Genomic DNA, 24,719 nt, shown 5'->3' with positions numbered 1-24,719 from the left:
GGGACAAACAAAGTCAATGTGATCATACTTTGCTTGTACATTATTCGGCCACAGGGGGAGTCATTGCATTACTAGTGTATGTGGATGATATTATTGTCATTGGAAATGATAGGGAAGGAATTGAATTGTTGAAAGGATTCTTGATCAAGGAATTTGAGATAAAGCAGCCGGGCAGATTAAAGTATTTTCTAGGCATTAAAGTGGCTTCTTCTAAGGAAGGCATTTTCATATCTCAATAGAAATATCTAGGTAGTAAGGCAATTGACACTCCTATTGAGCCCAATCACAAACTTGGTGATGTTCCTGAAGATGGCGTAATAGACAAAGAATCCTATCAAAGGCTTGTATGGAGACTTATTTACCTATCCCATACACGGCCAGACATTGCTTATACTGTGAGTGTGGCCAGTCAATTTATGCATAGTCCTAAGGAGAGTCATCTAAAGGCTGTGCATAGGATCTTACATTATCTCAAGGGGACTCCCGGGAAGGGTATTTTATTTAGAAAAGGAGGAGTTGTTTCTTGAAGCGTATATTGATGCAGAATATGCAGGGTCACTTGTTGATAGGAGGTCTACTTCAGGTTATTGCACATTCCTAGGAGGAAATCTTGTGACTTGGAGAAGTAAAAAGCAAAATGTTGTGGCTCGGTCCAGTGCTAAAGCAGAATTCTGGTCAATGGCCCTAGGAATATGTGAATTACTATGGCTTAAAATTTTATTGGATGACGTAAGGATCAAGTGGGTAGCTCCTATGAGACTATTGTGACAACAAATCAGCCATTAGCATCGCCCATAATCCAGTTCAGAATGATAGGACAAAACATGTTGAAGTGGATAGGCATTTCATCAAAGAGAAGCTAGATAGTGGATTAATATGCACTCCCTTTATCCCTATAGGAGATCAGCTGGCAAACATCTTGACTAAAGGTCTGCTAGGTCATGTGTGTCACAAGTTGTTGAGCAAAATGGGAATGCATGACATACACTCACCATCTTGAGGGGGAGTGTTAGAAACCCGAGAGATTATTGTCCATGTGTGATTGATATGGGGATTGATTTCAGTTGATGTATCTTTCTATATTACTAGGAGATTATATTTTGATTGTATCTTAGATTATAAATATTTCCTAGTCTAGATTAGGAAACTGTCTAATTAGGAATTGCCTATATGGGAGAATAGGTTGTGTATGTATTTCTTGTAACCTTTGAATGAAAGTGTGATTGGATTTCTCATCATTTTAACACTTGTACTTACCATCCAATCACTAACCTTTTCTTTTTCATATAATTATTTGTATCTGTCCTGTAGATTTTTTGTTTCAACCTTGTCTTGTATTTTAATTCCTTAGAATTACAAGCAATTTGTGATTCAATGTGGAGGGAAGCCATGGTCAGAGATGAAGGCTTTAGCCAAGAATAGCATTTGAAAACTCGAGAAACCTTTCGATTTAGTGAAGAGCGGTGGGATGTGAATTGGTCTTTACTTCTAGACACAAGCTTGACGGAACAATAGGGAGACTTAAAGTGAGGCTTGTTGCAAAAGGGCTCACCTAGACTTTTGGAGTGGGCAACCGAGGAAATTTTCCCTTATAGCTAAGATGAACTATTTGGGTTCTTCTTGAGTGGCATCTGCAACAGTCAGATGTAAAAAATGCTTTCAAGAGTTAGGATGTGAGGTCTGTAGAGCGATCTCTCCAGGTTTTTCTTGTTAGAAGACATAATGGAATGTGTGTAAATTGAAGAAAGCCTTACATGATATTTAAGTAATCACCTAAAGCATTGTTGGATAGATTACAACCCTTATGTGTATGTGTTAAGGGTAAACTAGTAATCCGATCTATATTCTCTTAGGGTAGAATTACCCAATTATATATAGTTAGTCAATGAAGAGAAGAACATAAACTAATCTCTAAATTAGGCAATTGCCTAATCATAGTCTACGGTAATTAGGAAACACACACAACCTAGAATACATCTTGTAATATACATGCAGTCAAGATAGAGATAGGATCTCCTAAAAAAGGAATATGGAAATATGAATCTTAGGAATATGTATCTCGGTATCCTCTAACATTCTCTCTTAAGATTATGAGTGAATGTCTTGTAGTTTAATTTTGCTCAGTAATCTTTAACACATGGGGCTGGGAAGTCCCTTTGTGAGAATATTTGCAAGTTGATCACCGGTAGGCATGAATGGGCAAATTAAGCCACTATCTAGTTTTTCCTTTATGAAGTGTCTATCCACTTCAACGTGTTTTGTCTGGTCATGCTGTACTGGATTATGAGCAATATTGATAGCTGACTTATTATTACAATAGAGTCTCATAGGTTCTTTCCACTTGATTTTTAGGTCTTCCAAGATTATCTTGATCCATAGTAATTCACATATTCCCCGGGCCATTGATTTGAACTTCGCTTCAGCGCTTGATCGGGTTACAACACTCTGTTTCTTACTTCTCCAAGTCACTAGATTTACCTCCTAGAAACATGCAATACCCCGATGTTGATTTTTTTATCAACAACTGACCCTGCATAGTCATCATTAGTATAAGCCTCAAGAGACAACTCTCCCCCTTTCTTAAACAATATGCCTTTACCTGGTGTTCCCTTTAAATAATGTAGAATCCTATACACTGCTTTGAGATGTGTTCCTTTAGGATTATGCATGAACTGGTTGGCCACACTCACGACATAAACAATGTCTGGCTGTGTATGTGATAGGTAAATAAGCCTTCCCACTAGCCTTTGGTAGGGAACCTTTATCCATTGCGCCATCTTCTGGGACATCTTCTAGCCGGTGATTAGGCTCTATGGGTGTATCAACAACTTTACTTCCCAACTTACTAGTTTCAGTCAACAAGTCTAGGATCTATTTTTGTTGGGATATAAAGATTCCCTACTTAGAGTGAGCAACCTTAATACCCAAAAAATATTTCAATTTGTCTAGCTCCTTAGTCTCAGATTTTTAACCAAGCAACTTCTTAAGGTTTCCATTCCTTCCATATCATCCAGTTACTATAATATCATCCACATATACAAGCAATGCAGTCACTCCTCCTGAGGTCGAGTGATGTACAAATAGAGTGTGATCACATTGACTTTGTTTGTACCCCATGCAAAGCATGATTTTGGTGAATCATCTAAACCATGCTCTCGATGACTGCTTTAGCCCATATAGGTTTTTTTTCAATCTACACACTACATCTTCCCCCGTCTTTGATCCAAACCCGGGCGGTACTTCCATAAAGATCTCCTCCTCAAGGTCACCATGTAAGAATGCATTATTGATGTCAAACTGTTGCAATTTCCAGCCTATGTTGGTAACCAAAGATAATAGCACTCTTTCAGTGTTCATTTTAGCCATCGGAGCAAATGTCTCAAGATAATCCACCCCATATGTTTGTGTATATTGCTTAGCAATTAGTCTTGCTTCGTACCTTGTTCTTCCCCTTCGGTAATTTCACCAACTTTCATGTTTGATTTTTTTTCAATGTTGCCATCTCTACCTCCACTACATCCCTCCAGTTCTCATTGCCTATTGCTTCGGAAAAGGTCTTAGGTATGGGGATTGTGTTTAGGTTGGTGAGGAAAGCTCTGTGTTTAGGAGACATGTTTGTATAGGACATGAACGAGTGTGGCGGATTTTTGGTATAGGTTCTTGTTCCTTTTGGCAATAGGAAGGTCAAGGTCATTTGGATTAGGGTCAGTTACAGGTTTAGTTCCAAGAGTGGGAATAACAGTTATTGTGGTAATATCAAGAGCAGGACCCGATTCAGATGATGGAGCCTGCATAGGTTGAGGGGTTGGTGCTTTCCTTCTTGAATACACCTGTAGTGGACAAGATGAGGTTGGTGGTTGCTCCCTTTGTATCATGTCTTGTGAGTCCTTGAACTTAGATGATGGAATAGAAATTGAAGGATTCGAAAAAGGGAATTCAAGGAGAAAGAAATCTCTATCCTTGTCTTCCAAGAAGGAAGTCTCCTCTTGAAGATAAGGGTGATCAAAATATGAATTATTTTCCTCAAAGGTGACATCAGCTGAGATGAGAAATCTCTTAGTAGGTGGATGATAACATTTATATCCCTTTTGAGTGGAAGAATACCCAACAAAGATACATTTGAGAGCACGTGGATCAAGCCCTATGTTGAGTGTGTATATAGACAAAAGATAGGTAACCAAAAACTTTGGGGGTAAGACCATAGGAGGTGTTGAAATCGAGAAAGAATTTGGTGAGGAGTTGGATTGGACTATGGGAGTCAAGGCTCCTTGAGGGTAGCCTATCGATAAGGTGAGTGGCTGTCAGAATTGCTTCTCCTTAGTACTGTTTTGGGATTTTTTTTTGAAATAGGATAGCTCTTGTAATAGCTAGAAGGGGACCATTCTTTCTTTTGGCTACCCCATTTTGTTGGGGACTATGAATGCAAGAAGACTCATGAATTATGCCCTTTTTGTGAAAGAAGGATGACAAAGACTGATTGAAATAGTCTTTGGCATTATCAGGATGAAATATTTTTATTTCAACACCAAATTGAGTTTTGACCATATTGTAGAAGATTGGAAAAACAGTGCACACCTCAGATTTGGTTGTCGTCATCAATAAAGGAGACAAACCATCGAGCTCCAGAAATATTAAGAATAGTTGAGGGACCTTATATATCGCTGTGAATGATATTAAATGGAGATAACTTCTTTTATTAGTGATAGGGAATGAAACTCTCTTATGTTTTGCAAGTTCACACACATCACAATGGAAATCCTTAACATCTAATCCTTTGAACAATAAAGGAAAGATTAATTTAAGAACCCTAAAAGAGGGATGACCAAGACGAAAATGATGAAGCCAAAGCTTATCTTTATTGGACTTAGAGGACTCAACTATGAATGATAGAGGGGAAACTCTCCCTTTATTAACCTATTCACCAAGATCTTCAAGATAGTAAAGCCCACCCCCCTCTCTAGCATGTCCAATCATCCTCCTTGTGCCCTGTTCCTGAAATTCACAAAAGGATGAATGAAAAATTATAATACAATTGGAATTTGTGGTAAGTTTTTGAATTGACACAAGGTTGGTGAAAAACTTAGTAACATGGAGAACATTTTTAAGGGTGAGGTGACTATTTATGAGGACATCTCCTTGGTCGGCCACAGTTGTTACTGATCCATCTCCCATGGTTATTTTTCTAGTGCTAGGACATGGTGTATAGGATATAAATCTGTGGGAGGAACAGGTTGTTGGTGCATGCGAAAGCCTAGTGGTTTTAAAAATAAAACTTTTGAGAGAACCCTGGATAATATTGTAGAGCTGCAGCTTCATTTTTTTTATTAAATCTAATATGGCTTCTTATTTCTTTTCTCTTTATATAGAGCCAAACAACCATAAAGGCTAATCAAGGCATTTACAGCAGCATTGGAATACAAAAGACTCAGACATTTAATGCTATAAATGCTATATTGGAAAACAAAAAGACTCTACTATAAAGCCTTTCATAATACTTTAAATGCTATGTATTTAAATGCTTTTAGAAACCACTTTAGATGCTCCTTGATATGCTGAAATCTCACACAGGTCATATGATATGTGGCTCCTAAGTCAAGTATCCAGGTATTTGGAAGGGTTACATCTGAAGCATGAAAGGCATGAGAAGAAGAAGATATATTTGTAAAGGCAAGAGTGAAAGTACCTGTCCTAGTTTTTCAATGACCCCAATAGACTTCTTAGTTTTCAATCTCCTCCCTATTGAGCTCCACTAGACTTGCCTATTCTTGGAGTTTTCCTTCAGCAGGTTGTTGGCTACCACATAAACTTGCCCCTGATCCTCTCAGTTGTCCATTCTTAGGAGGCTTACCATGAAGCTTTCAACACTTCTCTATGGTATGACGGGGCTTCTTGCAATAGTTGCACCATAAGGAGTCATTGTTGTTCGTTTTTGATGAATCGGATGGCTTCTTATCCTCTCCAAGTTGCTTGTCCAAGCCAGGATTCTTCATAGTTACAACAAGAGCTGAATTGTCTGGAGAAGAAGTCTCAAGCATCACTCCCCTCTTTTCTTCCTCAGCACGCACAATTGCAATCATCTTATTTAGAGAAGGCAAGTCTTCCTTTCCAAGGATTTGAACTCTAACTACATCAAATTCTAGATTTAGGCCAATAAGAAAATCATAAATTCTTTCTTTCTCAACAAACCGTTTTTGTATAGCTGCATCATCACTGCACTTCATCTGAATGCATTGATAATGGTCCAACTCCTGCCACAATGTTTGCAAGAGGTTGGCATGTTTAGTGATTGACCGAGATCCTTGCTTGGTAGCTGTCACTTTTGTCTTGATCTCATAAATCTGAGTAGTATCATGGACTTTGGAGTATGCGAGTTTAATTGCATCCCAAATCTCCTTGGCAGTGCTTAGGAACATAATTGTGTTGCTGATTTCTTGCAGCATGGAGTTTCACAGCCAAGACATGACCAACTAATCTTCCTCATCCCAGTCTGCATATGTAGGATCATCCTTCTTAGGCCTGGTTCTAAGTAGATGACTTAGCTTCCCTTTGTCTTTCAAAAACATGTGGATTAATTGAGACCACTTCAAATAGTTCTTTCCATTTAGTCTATATGCTGCCTAAATGTTTTGCAGCTCCTCACCCGAAGTTGTGCCATTGCTTCCAGCAAAAGGTGCCTCTGTTGTTTTGCTGGATTCGGTTGTGTCTGTCACGGTTCTAGGGTTTTAGGGTGCTGCTAAAGTGGACCGGATGTCAATACTAAGGAAAGACTGAAGGCAGTGCCCAATTCCAGGAATATGAACCTAGGGCTTTGATACCATGTCAAGAGTAAACTAGTAATCTGATCTAAATTCTCTTAGGGTAGAATTACCCAATTATATACAGTTGGTCAATGAAGAGAAGAACATAAACTAATCTCTAAATTAGGAAATTGCCCAATTATAGTCTACAGTAATTAGGAAACACATATAACCTAGAATACATCCTGTAATATACATGCAGTCAAAGATAGATATAGGATCTCCTAGAATAGGAATATAGAAATATGGATCTTGGGAATATGTATCTTGGTATCCTCTAATAGTATGGGGATGAAAGTGTCTTGATAGAGAATGATCTTGAAGAAATGTTAGAATTGAAAGATTATCTAGTTAAGGATTTTGAGATTAAGGATCGATCTAGGAAAATTGAAATACTTCCTTGGAGAAGAAGTTTGATTTGATAAGGACATCTTGATTTCACCACGAAAGAGTCTTTTGGACCTCCTAGAAGAGATCGGCATGCTAAAGTGCAAGTTTGTAGAAACACCTAAATCATTGCCTCAAATGTGAGGATGGAGATAAGCTTGATGCTGGGGGATATCAATGATTGGTAGAAACATTTATATATCTCCCTCATGCCGGTCTGGATATAGAATATGCTATTAATGTGGTAAGTCACTTCATACACGATACTCATAGACCCTACTTGTAGGCGGTTTATCTATCCTGAGATATTTGAAGTTCACTCTTAGAAATGGTGGTTGTTTGCAGACCATGTTCATTTGAAGGTAACAGGCTTCATTAGGAAGGTTCACCCAATGATAGGAGGTCTACAACAGGTTATTGTACATTCATTGGTGGAAATTTGGTGAAGCAAGAAACTAGTTGTGGTAACTAGATTGAGTATTGAGGCAAAATATAGAGAACTAGTGCATAGCTTTTGTTAAGTCGGAATGTTAGGTTTTTTTTTTTTTTTTTGGCCGGGGGGGGGGGTTGGGGGGGCTGAAACATACAACAAGAAGTTCATAAAACGGAGCAGCAGCACTGGGGACCCAGGCTATGGAAGACATCACTAACCCATGAAAGCTAACAAACGGAATGAAACACAATGGCAACCTGGAACAACACCAAACTAACCCTCCCAGACCCCACACAGCCAAGGAACAGGGGCTGGAAGGAGAGCAAAACTAAAGAAAAATTAAACTAAACCAGGAAAAAAACTATCCAAGACAAAGGAGAGGGCACCAAATCTGACCGGAACTGACCAACCAAACCTGAACTAGATATCCAGCAGCAAAATGTGCTTTAAGCAGTCTGGGATCATATTTGCTGATAGGGAACAGTCCTTTTTAACTCGTATATTCCAAGTGGCAAGATGATGGGCAGCTTTATTTCCTCATCTATGAACATGGACCACTTTCAATAGGGGTGTAATTCAAGCCAAAAGAGGCAATCAGAAATGATCGCATAATTCTCACATCCCCCTCAGATCTCATATAGGAAGTTTTCTCCTCGTACGGCTCGAGAAAAAATGATTCGAAGTTCTATTTATGTATAGAATTACAACAGCAAATGGGTCTATAAAATGATGAAATCAATTAGATTATGATTTCAGTCCTTTTTTCTTTTTCGTTCCTGAAAAAAAAAAATCAAATCATTCGTACTCATAACTCAAGTTGGATAACTCTCAGACATGACGTGAGAGTTGTAAATTCGTTCATTCTATTGTTTACAAGATGGATTGAAAGATACCTATGCGCCATTTTTGCAGGGGAGTGTTGACAGTTATAATCTTGTTTTGATTGATATCTATAATTATGTTGGTCGCTATAGTTTTTGCTGTAATCACTTCTTATAATCTTGCTGTAATATTTCCCTTTATTAGCTAGTAAATAGTATAAATATGGGTGTAGGATTGGAGACAAATCATTTAACTACAGTCATTTCTCCATTGTTTTTTGTTTACTATGACCCTTTCTCTATTATTTGTCTCATCTTTTCAACTTTTACAATACAATAAAACTTAAAGCAAAAAAATGTTATTATTTTACATTATAGAAGATGCTAGATGTATTCTTAAAATGTTTAGACATGGAAGAGAGAGAGATTGAGAGGCTATTAGAAGACTTGTGCTCATCATCAACCCAAGCCTTAATGCCACTAAATGGGGTCGATTGGATTCTAGCTCTCCAATCATCTCTATCCATGATCATATCCTCAGTGATTATTATAATCCCACATCTTGCCTAGAGCTTTTTAATCAAGTTTTCCTTAGTCTTTCTCTACATCTTTGCTACAAACATCTTTCATAATTTCGTTCACTCTCTTTGTAGGTGCATCTATTGTTTTTGTTGCATATGTAAATGTACAAACCAAAAGCAGTAACTAGGGCAAAACAAAGAGATAGAGTTTCGAGAACTAGATACTAATATTAGAAAGATCAAAAAGACACTTGAAACTGTAAGAGTTGCTGCTTATATACTCAGCAGCTGAATTGAAAGTGCGCTAACATAAGTCACGCAAACAGAGACACAACAGTTAGAAAATAGGCTAGCTAGGACTACCAATATATACAACAAACAACATAATTATAAGAGGAGACAAAGCAACATAAAATAATAAGAAGCAAAGCACAGCTTCAAGCAACACTTCCTTTCACATTCCCCCTCAATTGTGACTCCCCTCCGTCAAGTTGCTTGCTTGTAGAGTCATTCAAGCTTGAGGCTGACTGTATAGGTGATTCCTTGAGATTGAGCCTCTCACATAAAAACCTGAATCTGCTACTAGGTAGTCCCTTAGTAAAAATATCAGCCAACTGATGTAATGAAGGCACATACTGAATTTCAAAAACACCATTTTCAACATTTTCTCTCATAAAGTGAACATCAATTTCAATGTGTTTGGTGCGAGGGTGGAATACTGGGTTGTTCGCAATACTCTTTGCAGCCATATTATCACTCCACACTATAGGAGTAGAACCAAAACTATAACCAACTCTGAAAATAGTGATTGCAACCATAAGATTTCAGTTACCCCTTGAGCTATAGCTCTATATTCGGCCTCTCCAATTGATCTAGCCACTACTGTTTTCTTCCGAGATCTCAAACAATTAGGTTTTGACCAAGAAGAACACATATTCCACTTGTAGATCGCCTATTGGCTTTGTAGCCAGCATGATCCACATTCGTATAGACTACCAAAGGTAAACCAAGAGGAGCTGGTGCAAAGAACAAACCTATACCCAAGGTACCCTTGATATATCGTAGAAGTCATTTGCAAGCCACCTAGTGTTGCTGTTTAAGTGAATACAAAAATTGACTAAGTTTGTTTACAGCAAAAGACAAGTCTGGTCTAGTGTATGCCAAATATTGAAGGGAGCCAATGATAGTTCGATAAAGTGACGGATTATCAAACACTCACCCTCTTCAGTTAAGGAATTATAAGAATTCATAGGTGTGTCACTAGGTTTACAGTCCATCATACCAGCCTTTTTCAACAAATCCAATGCATATTTGGACTGAGTGAGATAAATTCCAGCATTGGTTCGATGAGCTTCAAAACTAAGAAAATAATGCATAGAACCCAAAGTCTTGAGAGCAAAATTCTTATCCAAATCATGAATAAAATCTGAAAGAGCTTGAGAATTGGAACCAGTCACTAAAATGTTTTCCACATAGATCAAGACAAATAGGACAAATTGAGAGATGCATCAGACACTGCTCTCATAAAACCTCATGACTGAAGAGCTACCCGCAACTTGGTATACCAGGCTCTAGGGGCCTGCTTAAGTCCATAAAGAGATTTTCTTAACCTGCAAACATGCGAGGGGGAATTCATATCCATAAACCCCTCAGGCTGAGACATATAGACCTCCTCTGTCAAGTCACCATTCAAAAATGCATTGTTGATATCCACTTGTTGAATATCCCAACCAAAGGTCATTGCTAAAGTGAACAAAACCCGTATTGTTGGAGCTTTAATCACTGGACTGAAAGTCTCCATATAGTCCACTCCATGCGTTTGAAGAAATCCTTTGGCTACTAATCGAGTCTTGAATTTGAGAATTGATCCATCAGGGTTGTACTTAACTCTATACACCCATTTACATCCAATGAGATTCATACTATTAGAGTATAGAACTAGCTCCCAAGTACCATTATGTTTTAATGCTATAAATTCCTCCGTCATAGCCTTAACCCATCTTGGGTCTAAGAAGGCCTCATGTACAGAACTAGGAACTAAGGATCTGGTTAGGGTATGAGGAGAAGTTAATTGAAGTTGTTTGGCCTTGGACCTAGTAAGCATAGGCTGAGGTGGAGCTGTGTATTTAGATACATGTGATATAGGTTGAGAACGAGGCTGAGGTATGGACAAACTTGATACAGGTTGAGGATTAATAGGAGAATCAGAAATCTGATTAGAACGAGACCTTGTGGATTGAGAAGAAATTGAATTTGATAAGGAAGAGGACTTGGGTTGTGAAAAACTAGGAGAACAAGACTTAGAAACAGAATTAGAAGAAAACAACGAGATGTATGGAAAATCATCAGGATTAAATTGAACATGTCGAGAGACATAAATTTGACCTGATGGATGCAAGCATTTGTATCCTACTTGTGTATGACTATACCCAATGAAAACACATTTAGTAGAATGAAACTCAAATTTGTGCTTGTTATAAGGGCGCAAATAAGGAAAGCAAACACAGCTAAAAGGGTGTAACATAAGGTTATTAGGTTGTTTGTGAAATAAAAGCTCAAATGGAATTTGGAATTTAAGAGCAGAAGAAGGTAACAAATTGATAGTGTATATTGCTGTATGGAAGGCTTCAACCCAAAATTTTAGTGGCATATGAGAATGTGATAGCAAGGTTAACCCCATTTCCGCAATGTGCTTGTGTTTATGTTCAGCTACCCCATTTTTCTGATGGGTGTAAGGACATGTGAATCGAGGTTGGATCCCACAACTATGAAGATAAGGTAAAAACACCTTAAATTCTCCCCCATTTTTAGTTTGTAAAGCCTTAAGCTTGGTTTGAAATTGGACTTCAACAAGTTTATGAAAGACTTTGAAAATGGAAAAAGCATCCGATTTAAGTTTCAATGGGTATAGTCATGTATATCGTGAATAAGCATCCACAAATATGACATAATACCGATATCCTTCAATGGACAAAACAGGAGATGGACCCCACAAATCAGAGTAGACTAATTCAAGAGGCTTAGTGATTGTAATTGGACAATTAACAAAAGGTAATTGACTAAGTTTGCCAACTTTATAAGAATCACATAACACAACTTTTGAACAAGAATAAGGAAGATGTATTTTATTAAGGATCAAGTGTAGTACATTGGAAGATGGATGCCCTAACTTGGCATGCCATCTACGATACTGTAGAAATGTAAGAAATGGGGACAATGGATCCATACTTTATGGGATCCCACAAATTGAGGAAACATGTATCCATGTTTCATGGGTTACATGTATCCATGTTTTATGGTTTTTTCTTTTCTATCTTTTGGTGTGTATATAAGATGTTGTATGTAGATTAGATAGGGTGTGGAGATATCATTGTTTTCCATATTGTTTTGTTATATAGTATCAGAGTAGGAATTAGGAATTAAATCACTGCTGTTGACAGTGAAACCCTAGCAGCCCATCAATCACAGTCGTTCTCTGTGAAATTCTAGGCTACCCTTAATCCCTCTGCCATACCCCAAGAATCGGTCTCCACTGTCTAGAAGTCGAAAGTTAAGAAGTAGCCAGAGATTGCTGCAGAAGTTGGAAGACGAACAACCGTCGGAGACAATTGCCGGAACGACCGCCATCGTCGATGAAGATGACCACAGACTTGCTGCTTGTTGCATCGGACTGTATTGACATGACCATATCTGTCTCCCTTCTCCATCCACGACGTTGTTGCTGCCATCGCCGACCAGATCTTTTCCACGCCCACCCAGATTCGGTTGCTACCGCCACTATCCGCGCCTTCGTCGGCTACCATTGCCACTGCCGCTGTTGTCTCTCTGATCTGGCCACCCGCGTCCTAAGGTTGTCGCCGCTCCAGCCTCGCCACTGACTGAATCTATCTGTGCCATCGCCGCCGCCGACCGGATCTATCTTCAGACGCTGTCATCAGATCCGATCGATTTGAGTCAAGATCCAGCCACTGCTAACCACATTTTCGCCAAATCCGTTAGCCACCACAGCTGCCGTCCATCATCGGCTGCTACCGCCTTCCTTTTGGCCACTGACATCTAGATTTGGCCCAGATCTTAAGTCTGCCATTGTTGGCTGAACAACCGACCCAAATCTCAACCCAGATTTGATCCAGATTTGGTTTAACCCGTTGGGCTACTCTAGACTCGTTACAGACTGCTAGCTTATTTTAGATCTGGGCCAGATCTGACCCACCCAGTTATGACTCACTTCAAATTTGGTCAACTAGAGTTGACTAATTAGGCCAGATCCAACTACCAGATTCGCTAGACAGATCCAACAAACCCAACTAACTCAGACTAAAAGGCAAAGGATGACTGGATCTGCAATGTGTAGTCGCTTACCAGTTAACAGATCATCGGTCCCTACCGCCACCATGTCGGATGTTCCCTCCACATTTGGTTCCTTCAACAAAGAACAGTTCAATCAACTCTCGACATAGTTATTGTCCAATTCGTTACTTGGTGCACCTAATGGTTCTTTGGTACATTCAGGTAGAACCACTTTAGCCCTGTCAAGTTCCTTTAAATCTGCTCCATGGATCATTGATTATGGGGCATCTGATCACATGACTAGCTTGCCCAATCTTTTCGATTCATGTTCTCCTTGTTCTGGTAGTGAGAAAGTAAGGATAACAGACGACAGTTTTTCTTCGATTGCTGGCAAATGCCTCATTAAAATCTCTGAAAGTATTGATTTTCAATCATTATTTCATGTTCCTAAACTTACTTGTAATCTTTTGTCTGTCAGTAAACTCTCAAAAGATTCCAACTGCCGCATTACCTTATTTGATTCTTATTGCCTACTCCAGGACCAGAACTCGGGGAAGACAATTGGTAGTGCTAGAGAGATAAACGGACTTTACTACTTCAATGAGGATTTCTTCGGTAATAAAAAAGCTCACGGATTAAGTGGTAATAGTTCAATCTCTATTTCTAATCCAATAATGCAATGGCATCTCAGGCTAGACCATCATAGTTTTCCTTATTTAAGACACTTATTTCCTAAATTGTTCGAAAGGAGCGGATTATTCTAAGTTTCAATGTGAAAGCTGTCATTTGTCTAAAGATCATCGTGTTAAATTTGTTCCCAAACCTTACTGTCCTTCAAAACCATTTTGTTTGATTCATAGCGATGTTTGGGGACCCTCAAAAGTTACCACTTTATTTGGTAAAAGATGTTTTATAACTTTTATCGATGATCATACTAGACTATGTTGGGTTTACTTGCTTAATAAGGAATCTAACGTAACAAGTGTTTTCAAAGATTTCTTTTACATGATCGAAGCCCAATTTAAAAAAAATAAAATTGTATTCTTCGGTCTGATAATGGAACAGAATACTTCAATGAATGTTTAGGGGTTTTTTTTTAAAAGAAAATGGTAGTTTACATCAATCAACATGTCATGAAACTCCTTAGCAAAATGACATAGCTGGACGAAAAAATAGACATTTACTTGAGGTAACTAGGGCTATTATGTTTTCTATGAATGTCCCAAAATACCTCTGGGGAAATGTTGTTTTAATTGCTTGCTATCTAATCAATAGGATGCCCACTTGAGTCTTAAACTTTGAGACACCTTTAAATTCCTTAAAAAAGACTTTTCCTATGTGCTGGTTGTACTCTTAGCTATCTTTAAAAATTTTTGGATGCACTTGTTTTGTTTATATTCCACAAATTTTTTTATCCAAATTAGATCCAACGGCTGAAAATGTGTTTTTGTTGGTTATGCTCCCAGAAAAAAAGGGTACAAATGCTTTAATCCTTTGGCAAAAAAAAACTCACATAAGCATGGATGTGTCTTTCATGGAGAATCAACCCTATTTTACTAAAAATTATCTTCAGGGGGAAAATATTGTAGAAGAAGATAATTTTTTGAAAATTTTGAATTCTTCCAAATATGTTTGATATAATTGACACTCCAATCCTCTATGAAAAATGATCCAAGGAAACTGGTGCTGAAAACAATAAAGAACATGATACGTTTAGTTCATAGGTGCCAAGCATAATGGAGTCAAAACCTAGGGGAGAATTACTACAAACGGATCAAAGCAATCCGAAACCTGAGCTTCAGTTTTATATCAGAAGAAAATCTTAGAGAAATGGTATTGATCCGAATATCCTTCCAGTAAATGAGCAGTTGGCATCTTCGAATGATGGTCCTTCTTTCACTTAGGGTAATTTTAAACTTACTCCTTTAAATTCTTCCTCAGTTGATTTGTTTGATTTTGATGTCCCCATTACCACCAAAAAAAGAGTAAGATCTTGTATTAAACATCCTATTTCCAAATACTTGTCCTATCAAAAACTGTCCAATGGATAAGGCATTTCTTTCAAATATTTCTAACTTGCATGTACCTAGAACAATTCAGGATGCTCTAGGTGATCCGAATTGGAAGCTAGCTGTAAAGGAGGAGATGAATGCTCTTAAAAAGAACGAGACTTGGGAGATTGTGGAGCTACCGAGAGGCAAGACAACTGTAGGCTGTAAATGGGTCTTCACTGTAAAATGTAAGGCAGATGGAAGCATAGAGAGGTATAAGGCAAGATTTGTTGCCAAGGGGTTCATCCAAACATATGGCATCAACTATCAAGAGACATTTGCTCCTGTGGAAAAGATAAACTCTATTTGAGTTCTCTTCTCTCTCGTGGTGGCCCAAGATTGGCCTCAACACCAACTCGATGTAAAGAATGCCTTCTTAAATGGCGATTTGGAGGAAGAAGTGTATATGGACCTCCCACTTGGATTTGAGAAGAGCCTTGGTACCAACAAGGTATGCAGCTTAAAAAATACTTGTATGGTCTGAAACAGTCTCCAAGAGCATGGTTTGAAAGGTTTGGAAATGTGGTAAAAAGCTATGGTTATACTTAGAGCCAAGCGGACCACAAAATGTTCTTCAAGCACTCTAGTGACGGTAAGAAAACTATTTTAATTGTCTATGTGGATGATATAATAATGACTGGTGATGACAGGGGAGAGATTGAAGAACTTAAGAGGAAACTAGCATGAGTTTTGAAACAAGTCTTAGAAAATCGGGATTGCTTGCTTGATTTGATATTGAGATGGCTTTGAAAATATATACAAGTTACAACTTAATCTCTTTCCTATAAAGTAGGAAAGGATTTTAGTAATTTATTCCTAAAAACTAGGAACAACTATCTCCTAAAGTTTAGGAGATAAAAACAGATTTAAAATACAAATTTACAACAACTAAAACATAATTTAAATAACTTAAGATAATCTGATTTAATCTCTTTGGACAACTTTTACACTCCTCTTTAATTTAGACTTCTCCTTCCACTTGGAGCCTTATTTCCATCCAACACTCCCCCTCAATCTGGTGAATAGATGGAAGTCATTCCCAGCTTGCTAATTAGGGACTCAAAACATGGTCTTGCAACTGTTTTTGTTAGAACATCAACTACTTGATCAGTAGAAGGTATATAGGATAGATTTATCCCTCCTCCTTCAATTTCTCGCTTTATAAAACTTCGGTCTATTCTCACATGCTTCATTCGGTCATGTTGCACTGGATTTTTAACAATATTGATAGCTGATTTGCTATCACTAAATACCTTTGTTTGTTGAGACAAAGGCATCCCCAAGTCTTCCATTACTCTTTCCAACCAAATCACCTCACATATCCCATGAACAATTGCACGAACTCAGCTTCAACACTACTACGAGCCACAACTGATTGCTTCTTGCTTCTCTATGTAACTACATTTCCCCAAACCTTGGTACAATACTGGTTGACTGGCTGTCTTCTCTAGAACCAGCCTAATCAGCATCCACATAGCCTTCAATTCCCCTATTTTCGATTTTCTTAAACATCAATCCCTTTCCCGGTGTCCCCTTTAGGTATCTTAGAACATGTTGAATATCCCTCATGTGTCTTTGAGTAGGAGAATCAAGAATGCATGTATTGACTGATTCCACTTACTAAATAGGCTATACTGGCCTTGTTAGAGACAAATAAATCAATCTCCCTACTAACCTTTGATTCCTCTCTTTTTCCACCGGAGCATCATCACCATTTTCTTCAACTTTCCTGCCCTTTTCCAAGGGAGTTCCAGCTGGTCTGTAGGCTATCATTCCTGTATTTTTTTAGCAAATCCAGGGTATATTTTTGTTGTGAGATGAATAGGCCTTCTTTGCTTCGGGCAACCTCCATGCCTAGGAAATATCTCATGGTTCCTAGGTCTTTTACTTCAAACTCAGCTTTCAATTGCTTCTTTAGGTTACCAATTTCCTGCAAATCATCTCCTGTCACAATAATATCATCAACATAAACAATTAAAATCACTTATTTTTTTATTTTTTTTTATTTTCAGTGGGTTTAATAAACAAGGTGTGATCAGATTGTCCTTGTTTATACCCTAATTGGTTGAGAGTCATGCTAAATTTATGAAACCAGGCCCTCAGTGACTGCTTTAATCCATAGAGGGACTTCTTTAGCTTGCACACTCTTCTATTATCAACCACATGCTCAAAACTGGGGGGAACCTTCATATAGATTTCCTCATCCAAGTCGCCATTAAGGAAAGCATTCTTAATGTCAAATTAGAAGAGGGGCCAATCTAAATTCATAGTAATAGATAATAACACTCGGATTGAATTTAGCTTGGCAATCGATGCAAATGTCTCCTCATAATCAATCCCATAGGTTTGAATGAAGCCTTGGGCAACCAATCTAGCCTTGTATCTTTCAATGCTCCTATCTGCATTATGTTTTATTGTAAATACCCACCTGCATCCAACTGGCTTCTTGTTAGGAGGTAGTGGAACAATCTCCTAAGTCTTGTTTCCTACTAGGGCAGCCATTTCTTACATCACAGCCACTCTCCACTTAGGATCACTCATAGCATTCTGAATATTTTTAGGAACTTTAGTGCTGTCAATTTTGGCCACAAATCCCCTGAACTGTGGAGACAATTTGGCATGTGTTAAATGGTTAGACATAGAATATTTGACACAAGACCTTACCCCTTTTCTCAAAGCTATGGGAATAGCCCAATCCAAGCCATCTTCCTCTCTAGCATTGCTGTCAATGTTATTTTTGAGTGTAGTAGTCCCCTCATCATTAACCATATTTTCTTCTAATGGACTAGCATTTGGAAGTAATGGTTGGTTTTGCTTTGGTTTTGGCTGGCCTTTAGGTCTTCTAGAGTAAGTAAATAGAGGGTTATTAGTTGCTGAGGGAGGCTCATGAGACCAAATTTAGGGCTAGAACCTGTTTTCTCATGCCCAGAATGATGAAGAGATTCAGAGGTATGAGAAATAGAGGAGGATTCAGCAGGAGTAGGCTCAATAAGGGAAACAACTGGTTTTGCCAATGTGTTATCACAAGGTGTTGAGGATGCTCCCCCTTGAGAACACACTAGGAGGATATGATCAATGGGGAAAACAGAGGGAAGAGGATTAGTAGGGACTGGTTTTGTACCTATGATGGGATAAAAGGGAATATCCTCGTAGAAGGTAACATCGGTAGACACAAAAAATCTGTGATTTGTAGGACAATAGCACTTGTATCCTTTTTGAGAGGGTGAATACCCAACAAAGATGCATTTGTGAGCTTTAGGGTCCAATTTGGTTCAAGATAGAGCATTGTTGTGAACATACACAATGCACCCAGAGACTTTAGGATCAATGGAAAAAATGTTAAGAGGCATTTAGATATAGAGTGCAAAGAATGCTAAGGGGGGTTTGAAATTGCAAAGTTTTGGAAGGTAGACGATTGATTAAATAAGCGGCTGTGAGAACGGTTTCTCTCCAATAGAAGTGAGGGACATTAGTGGTAAACATCATAGCTCTTGCTACCTCCATTTTGTTGGGGTGTATATGGACAAGAGCTTTGGTGAAAGATACCATGCTCGGTCAACTAGTTTGTGAAATCATTGGAGAAATACTCTCGGCCATTATCAGTTCAAAGGATTTTAATAGAGGTTTGGAACATATTCATAATAAACTTATGAAATCTTTTGAATATGTTACTAGCTTCTGATTTTTTCCCTTATTAAATACACCCAACAAGCTCTAGAATGATCATCAATGAAGGTAATAAACCACCTAGAACTAGTGATATTAGGACATTTACAGGGTCCCCAAATATCACTATGAATCAAATGGAAAGGATTAGAAGGCTTATATAATTGAATAGGATGATGTGATCTAGGCTGTTTAGCAAGAGTGCATTGTTCACATGAAAAAATCTGCTCTTTATTGCTGAAAATATTGGGATACAAAGATTTGAGATAAGGGAAGCTAGGGTGTCCTAAGCGTTTATTCCATAACAAGACCTTTGCATTGGTGGTCACGCTTAAGACAACTTTATTTGAAGAAGAAATAGGGAAATCTCCTGCAAGGCAATAAAGGCCGTCCATCACCTTAGCATTGCCAATCATCCTCCCCAAGACTTGGTCCTGAAACACACAATAGGAAGGGTAGAAAATTACATTGTAATTCATATCCTTAGTGATTCGACTGACTGAGAGTAAGTTATGTTGCAAACCGGGAACATGTAGTACAAAATTGAGCCTTAGGTTAGATATACATACTGTTCCCATTCTCACAACAGGTGAGGTGGTTCCATCAACCATTGATATATTGAGGGAAGAGTTACATAGGGTATAATCGGTCATAGAGCATGTAGAATTTGTCATATGATCTGATGCACCAGTATCAACTATCCATATGTTATTAGAAAACCTTTTAGAAGCTAAGGAGTAGTGTTGGGAATTACCTTGCAAGGCTACTAATGCAGTGGACTGTTGATTATTAGTGTTGGATTGGGTTGTACCTTGATTAAGAAGCCTATACAAGGCTTGTATCTGATCTTCGATAGGTTCAAACTAGGTTTAGTTTCTGCTAAAACTTCTGCATTATATGCAGATCTGGGGCTCTCCTTCTTGGATCATGGCTTCCAATTTGCTGGTTTGCCATGGATCTTCCAGTAGGTTTCCTTAGTGTGATAGGGTTTCTTGCAATGATCACACCATATTTTTTTCTTTTCCTTGAGTCTTGGAAAAAAAATCTCCTTGTTTGATAGAGGCAAGGGCCGAGTTTTGGTGTGGCAAACCAGGGTCGGTTTGATGCTGAAGCATCACCTTACGCTTGCTTTCCTCCCTTCTTACTTCTGCAAATACTTTCTTAAGAGATGGTAAGGGCTTTGTGCCCAGGATTCTCCCTCGAACTTCATCCAAATTGGGATTAAGGCCATGTAGGAAGTCAAAAATTCGATCTTTTTCTATCATCTTATTGTATTTGTTGCTATTTGTTGGAGATTCCCAACTGATGGTATAAAACATATCCATTTCATGCCACAATTCCACCAAAGCATTAAAATATTCAGTAACACTGCTCATACCTTGTTTGGTTGTCCTAATGACAGATCAGATTTCAAAGCATTGAGAGGAATTCTCCAAGTCCGAGTACATCTCTTGGATTGATTCCCAAATCTCTTTGCTGTTTGTAGAATAGGTATGTCATCCCAATTTTAGGCTCCATAGAGTTGATCAACCAAGCCATGATAGTGGAATTCTTTGCCTCCCAAAGACCATAGGTGGCTGCCGTGGATGGTGGAGTGAGGATAGATCCGGTTAGATAACCAGATTGTCCTTGATCACTAGCATTACCGATTGAGACTACTCTCTAAAATTGCTCCCATTTAGCTTGTGCTGAGTAATTTGTAGAGGGTAGTTATCAATAGGTGTTGCAGAGAAATTTGATGAAGACGGAAGTGGGGGAAAGGTTCTAGGAGAACTGGTGGCTGAGGCTTCAGTTAGGGTTGGATTTGGGTTAGTTTCGACCATGATCGAAACTGAAAGAAAATCACTACTGCTTCTGATCGAACCAGCAGCTCTGATACCATGAATCAAGTCTTAGAAAATCGGGATTGCTTGCTTGATTTGATATTGAGATGGCTTTGAAAATATATACAAGTTACAACTTAATCTCTTTCCTATAAAGTAAGAAAGGATTTTAGTAATCTACTCCTAAAAACTAGGAACAATTATCTCCTAAAGTTTAGGAGATAAAAACATATATAAAATACAAATTTATACAAAACATAATTTAAATAACTTAAGATAATTTGATTTAATCTCTTTGCATAGCTTTCGCCCTGCTCTTTAATTTAGACTTCTCCTTCCACTTGGAGCCTTATTTCTGTCCAACAAGTTTGAAACCAAGGACTTGGGACTCCTAAAGTACTTCCTTGGGATAGAGTTTGCAAGATCTAAGGAGGGAATCTTTGTCAACCAACGTAAGTATGTCTTGGATTTATTCACTGACACAGGAATGCTTGGGTGTAAGATAACTGAAACTCCCACGAACCTAATTTGAAGCTACAACGTGTTGAAGCCAAAGATGTGGTAGAAAGGGAGAAATATCAAAGACTTGTGGGAAGACTCATCTATCTGTCCCACACTCGACCTGATATAGCATTTGCAGTAAGTGTGGTAAGTCAATTTATGCACTCACCAGGTTCACAACATTTTGAAGCTGTCTATAGAATTCTAAGGTACCTAAAGAGAACACCCGAAAAAGGTTTGCTCTTAAAAAAATATGGACATCTTCACATAGATGCTTATATAGATGCAGACTGGGTAGGTAGTGTTACTGATAGAAGATTTACATCAGGATACTACACCTTTGTGGGAGGTAATCTCGTCACTTGGAGGAGCAAGAAACAAAACGTGGTGGCCAGAAGTAGAGCTAAAGCTGAATTTCGTTCAGTTGCCCACAGGATTTGTGAGGTCATGTGGATAATGAGACTTCTAGAGAACTTAAGGGTCTCTACTCCCTTACCAGTTAAGGTTTATTGTGATAATAAAACTGCGATTTCCATTGCCTATAATCTAGTATTCTATGACAAGATAAAGCATGTAGAGGTGGATAAACACTTTATTAAAGAGAAAATTGATAATGGGGTAATTTGTATGCTCTACATTCCAACAGTTAATCAAGTTGCCGATGTTCTTACAAAGGGGTTGCACAAAAATCAATTTGAAAAATTAGTGAGCAAGCTTGCCATGGAAGATATCTTCAAGCCAGTTTCAGGGGGAGTGTAGAAATGTAGGAAATGGGGATAATGGATCCATACTCTATGGGATCCCACAAATTGAGGAAACATGTATCCATGTTTTACGGTTTTTTCTTTTCTATCTTTTGGTGTGTATATAAGATGTTGTATGTAGATTAGCTAGGGTGTGGAGATATCATTGTATTCCATATTGTTTTATTATAGATACAATTGTTCTTTACATGCTAATTGAACATTAGGAGATACTCTATGACAAAATGGAAACTGTCTCTTACATTTATTTTCAAAAGAAAAGGTATATTGCAAAGAAGATGTACTGCTAGCTATAGGCTAAGACTCAATGGATTGGGTTGAGGAAGATGAAGCAAGAGGAGCAAGTGCTAAACTTAGCTGGTACAACCCATCCTTAAGATATCCTTTGAGTAGCACTTCCCCGGTACTCTTATCCTTAATCAAACAAGAACTAGAGTTAAACTTAGCAACAAGGTCATGGTCTCTAGTTAGTTGAGAGACTAATTAAGTTCTTCTTCATGTTAGGAACATGTAAGACATTAGATAAGGAAATAGAAGAAGCAGGTTTAGTTTGAGTATACAAACGTCCAAGACCTATATTAGAAATTGACAGCTGCTTACCATTTCCAACAGAAATGCGTTCACTGCCATTGTAAGGAGAAAGGTTTCGAAGAGTAGAAGTTATATGATTCGTAGCTCTAGAATCAACGAGCCAAGCAGGATCTGTGAGAGAAGACTTTGGTAGAGAGGCATTATCAATAGGTTGTGAAAATTGGTTGTAAGGAGTTTGTGAAAACTGATTGTAAGAAGTTCCTGAAATAGAACCTAGCTCATTCATGTAGACCTCATTAGAACCATTTAGGGAGGCTGAATAAGCTTGAGTATCTGATTGAGAAACCATTTGAGGCCGTCCAAAATTCTGATTATACACCGAACTCCTTTGAAAGTTGCTATCAAATCGATGATAGCACTTGTCAACGAAGTGACTTGGCTTACCACAAAGTTGGCAGTAAATTCTCTTTCCAGATTACCTACCTCTACCTCCTCTATTGACAAAACCACCACCTCTATTAAAATTGAAACCTCCACCTCTGTTATTCATCGAATTTCCAATACTCATTGGTGTAAATGCAGTCGTGTTATCATGCATAGCTGACGGCATAACTAACTCAACATTAATAGCAGTATGAGCTAAATTCTTTGAATACAACCTTTGCTCATGCATCAGTAAGAGATATTGCACATTTTCAAGATCTATCTCATCCATCTGATAGGTAATTAGACTTACTACAGTCTCATATTCACGATCCAAACCATTAAGGATTGCAAGTAGCAGATCCTTATCACTAAGAGGCTCCCCTATGGCTGCTAACGAATGTCCTATTGTCTTGATCTTAAAAATATAATCATTAATTGACAAGGCATCCTTTTTAATAGATCTAAGTTGTTGCTTCAACTGGAATGATTTAGCAATAGTTTGACGAGAATACAAACTTTCGAGAGACATCCATTCCTCGGCAGATGATTTGCAATGAATCACCTGCGCTAAAACTTCCTTGTCAATTGTTGAGAAGATCCATCTGAGCAGTAGTTGATCTGATTGCATCCAACTCATGAATTCTGGATCCAACATTATTGCTCCATCCTCGTCGGCATTCGGATCAAGTATAAATTTTGCTGGAATCGGACCTTTATTGAGAAACGACTGAAGATCAAAGGCACGTATCATAGCTGATATTTGTGCCTTCCAGAAGATATAGTTGTTAGAATGAAGACGAATTGGTATATAACTCAATGCCTTAGCCATCGCAGTGAAATCTGATTGCGAGGCAGAAGACAATGATGATGATGAGTGTGGCGAAAAAAGAGGAAGAGGTGCTATGATCAGGATTAGATGCCATGGACCTTAGTCAAAAGCTCTAATACCATGTAAATGCACAAACCAAAAGCAGTAACTAGGGAAAAACAAAGAGAGAGAGTTTCGAGAACTAGATACTGATATTAGAAAGATCAAAAAGACACTTGAAACCATAAGAGCTGCTGCTTATATACTCAGCAGCTGAACTGAAAGCACGCTAACATAAGCTGCACAAATAGAGACACAACAGTTAGAAAATAGGCTAGCTAGGACTACCAATATATACAACAAACAACATAATTATAAGAGGAGACAAAGCAACATAAATAATAAGAAGCAAAACACAGCTTCAAGTAACACTTCCTTTCATAGCATATGTCCAAATCATTTTAATATTGTCTCGCACATGTTATCTTCAACAGGCGTCAGTCGTACTTTGTTAGGCATGAGCATGTTTTTGTTTTAGTACTTTGTTTTCGTCCATTTTTCTTTGTTAGTACTTTGTAGGAACTTGTATCATCTAATTATTTCTTTTCTTCATATTAGTTGCACTCGTATTTTGCACATGCTTGTACTTCTACTCAAATATTCTATGTCATACAACAAAGCTGTCTTATATCTGACAAAAGTTTTTGGTTTGGAAGGTAGCAAATTATGCGTTTACCAAATGAAAGAAAAATTTGGAAAGGATAAATCATAAAATATGGAGAAGACAATTAAAAAGTGGGAACTATTAAAAATAGTTAAAGATTATTTTGATCTAAAACTCTAAATAGGATGTGATTAAAGGCCATGCATTGTTATGACTGGCGGGATTGCTTGCTAAAC

The 24,719-nt window shown here is 38.1% G+C and overlaps 1 protein-coding gene across 2 annotated transcripts in view; it reads left to right on the top strand.

The window, feature by feature from the left end:
- Window positions 1-24,719, top strand: part of LOC127806425 (uncharacterized) — a 102,749-nt gene that overhangs the window by 10,240 nt on the left and 67,790 nt on the right. The window lies entirely within an intron of this gene.

This window comes from Diospyros lotus, chromosome 7, assembly GCF_014633365.1.
Source record: "Diospyros lotus cultivar Yz01 chromosome 7, ASM1463336v1, whole genome shotgun sequence".
Lineage (NCBI taxonomy): Eukaryota > Viridiplantae > Streptophyta > Magnoliopsida > Ericales > Ebenaceae > Diospyros > Diospyros lotus.
The sequence above is the reverse complement of the archived record's forward strand: the minus strand, read 5'-3'. Positions and strand labels throughout refer to the sequence as shown.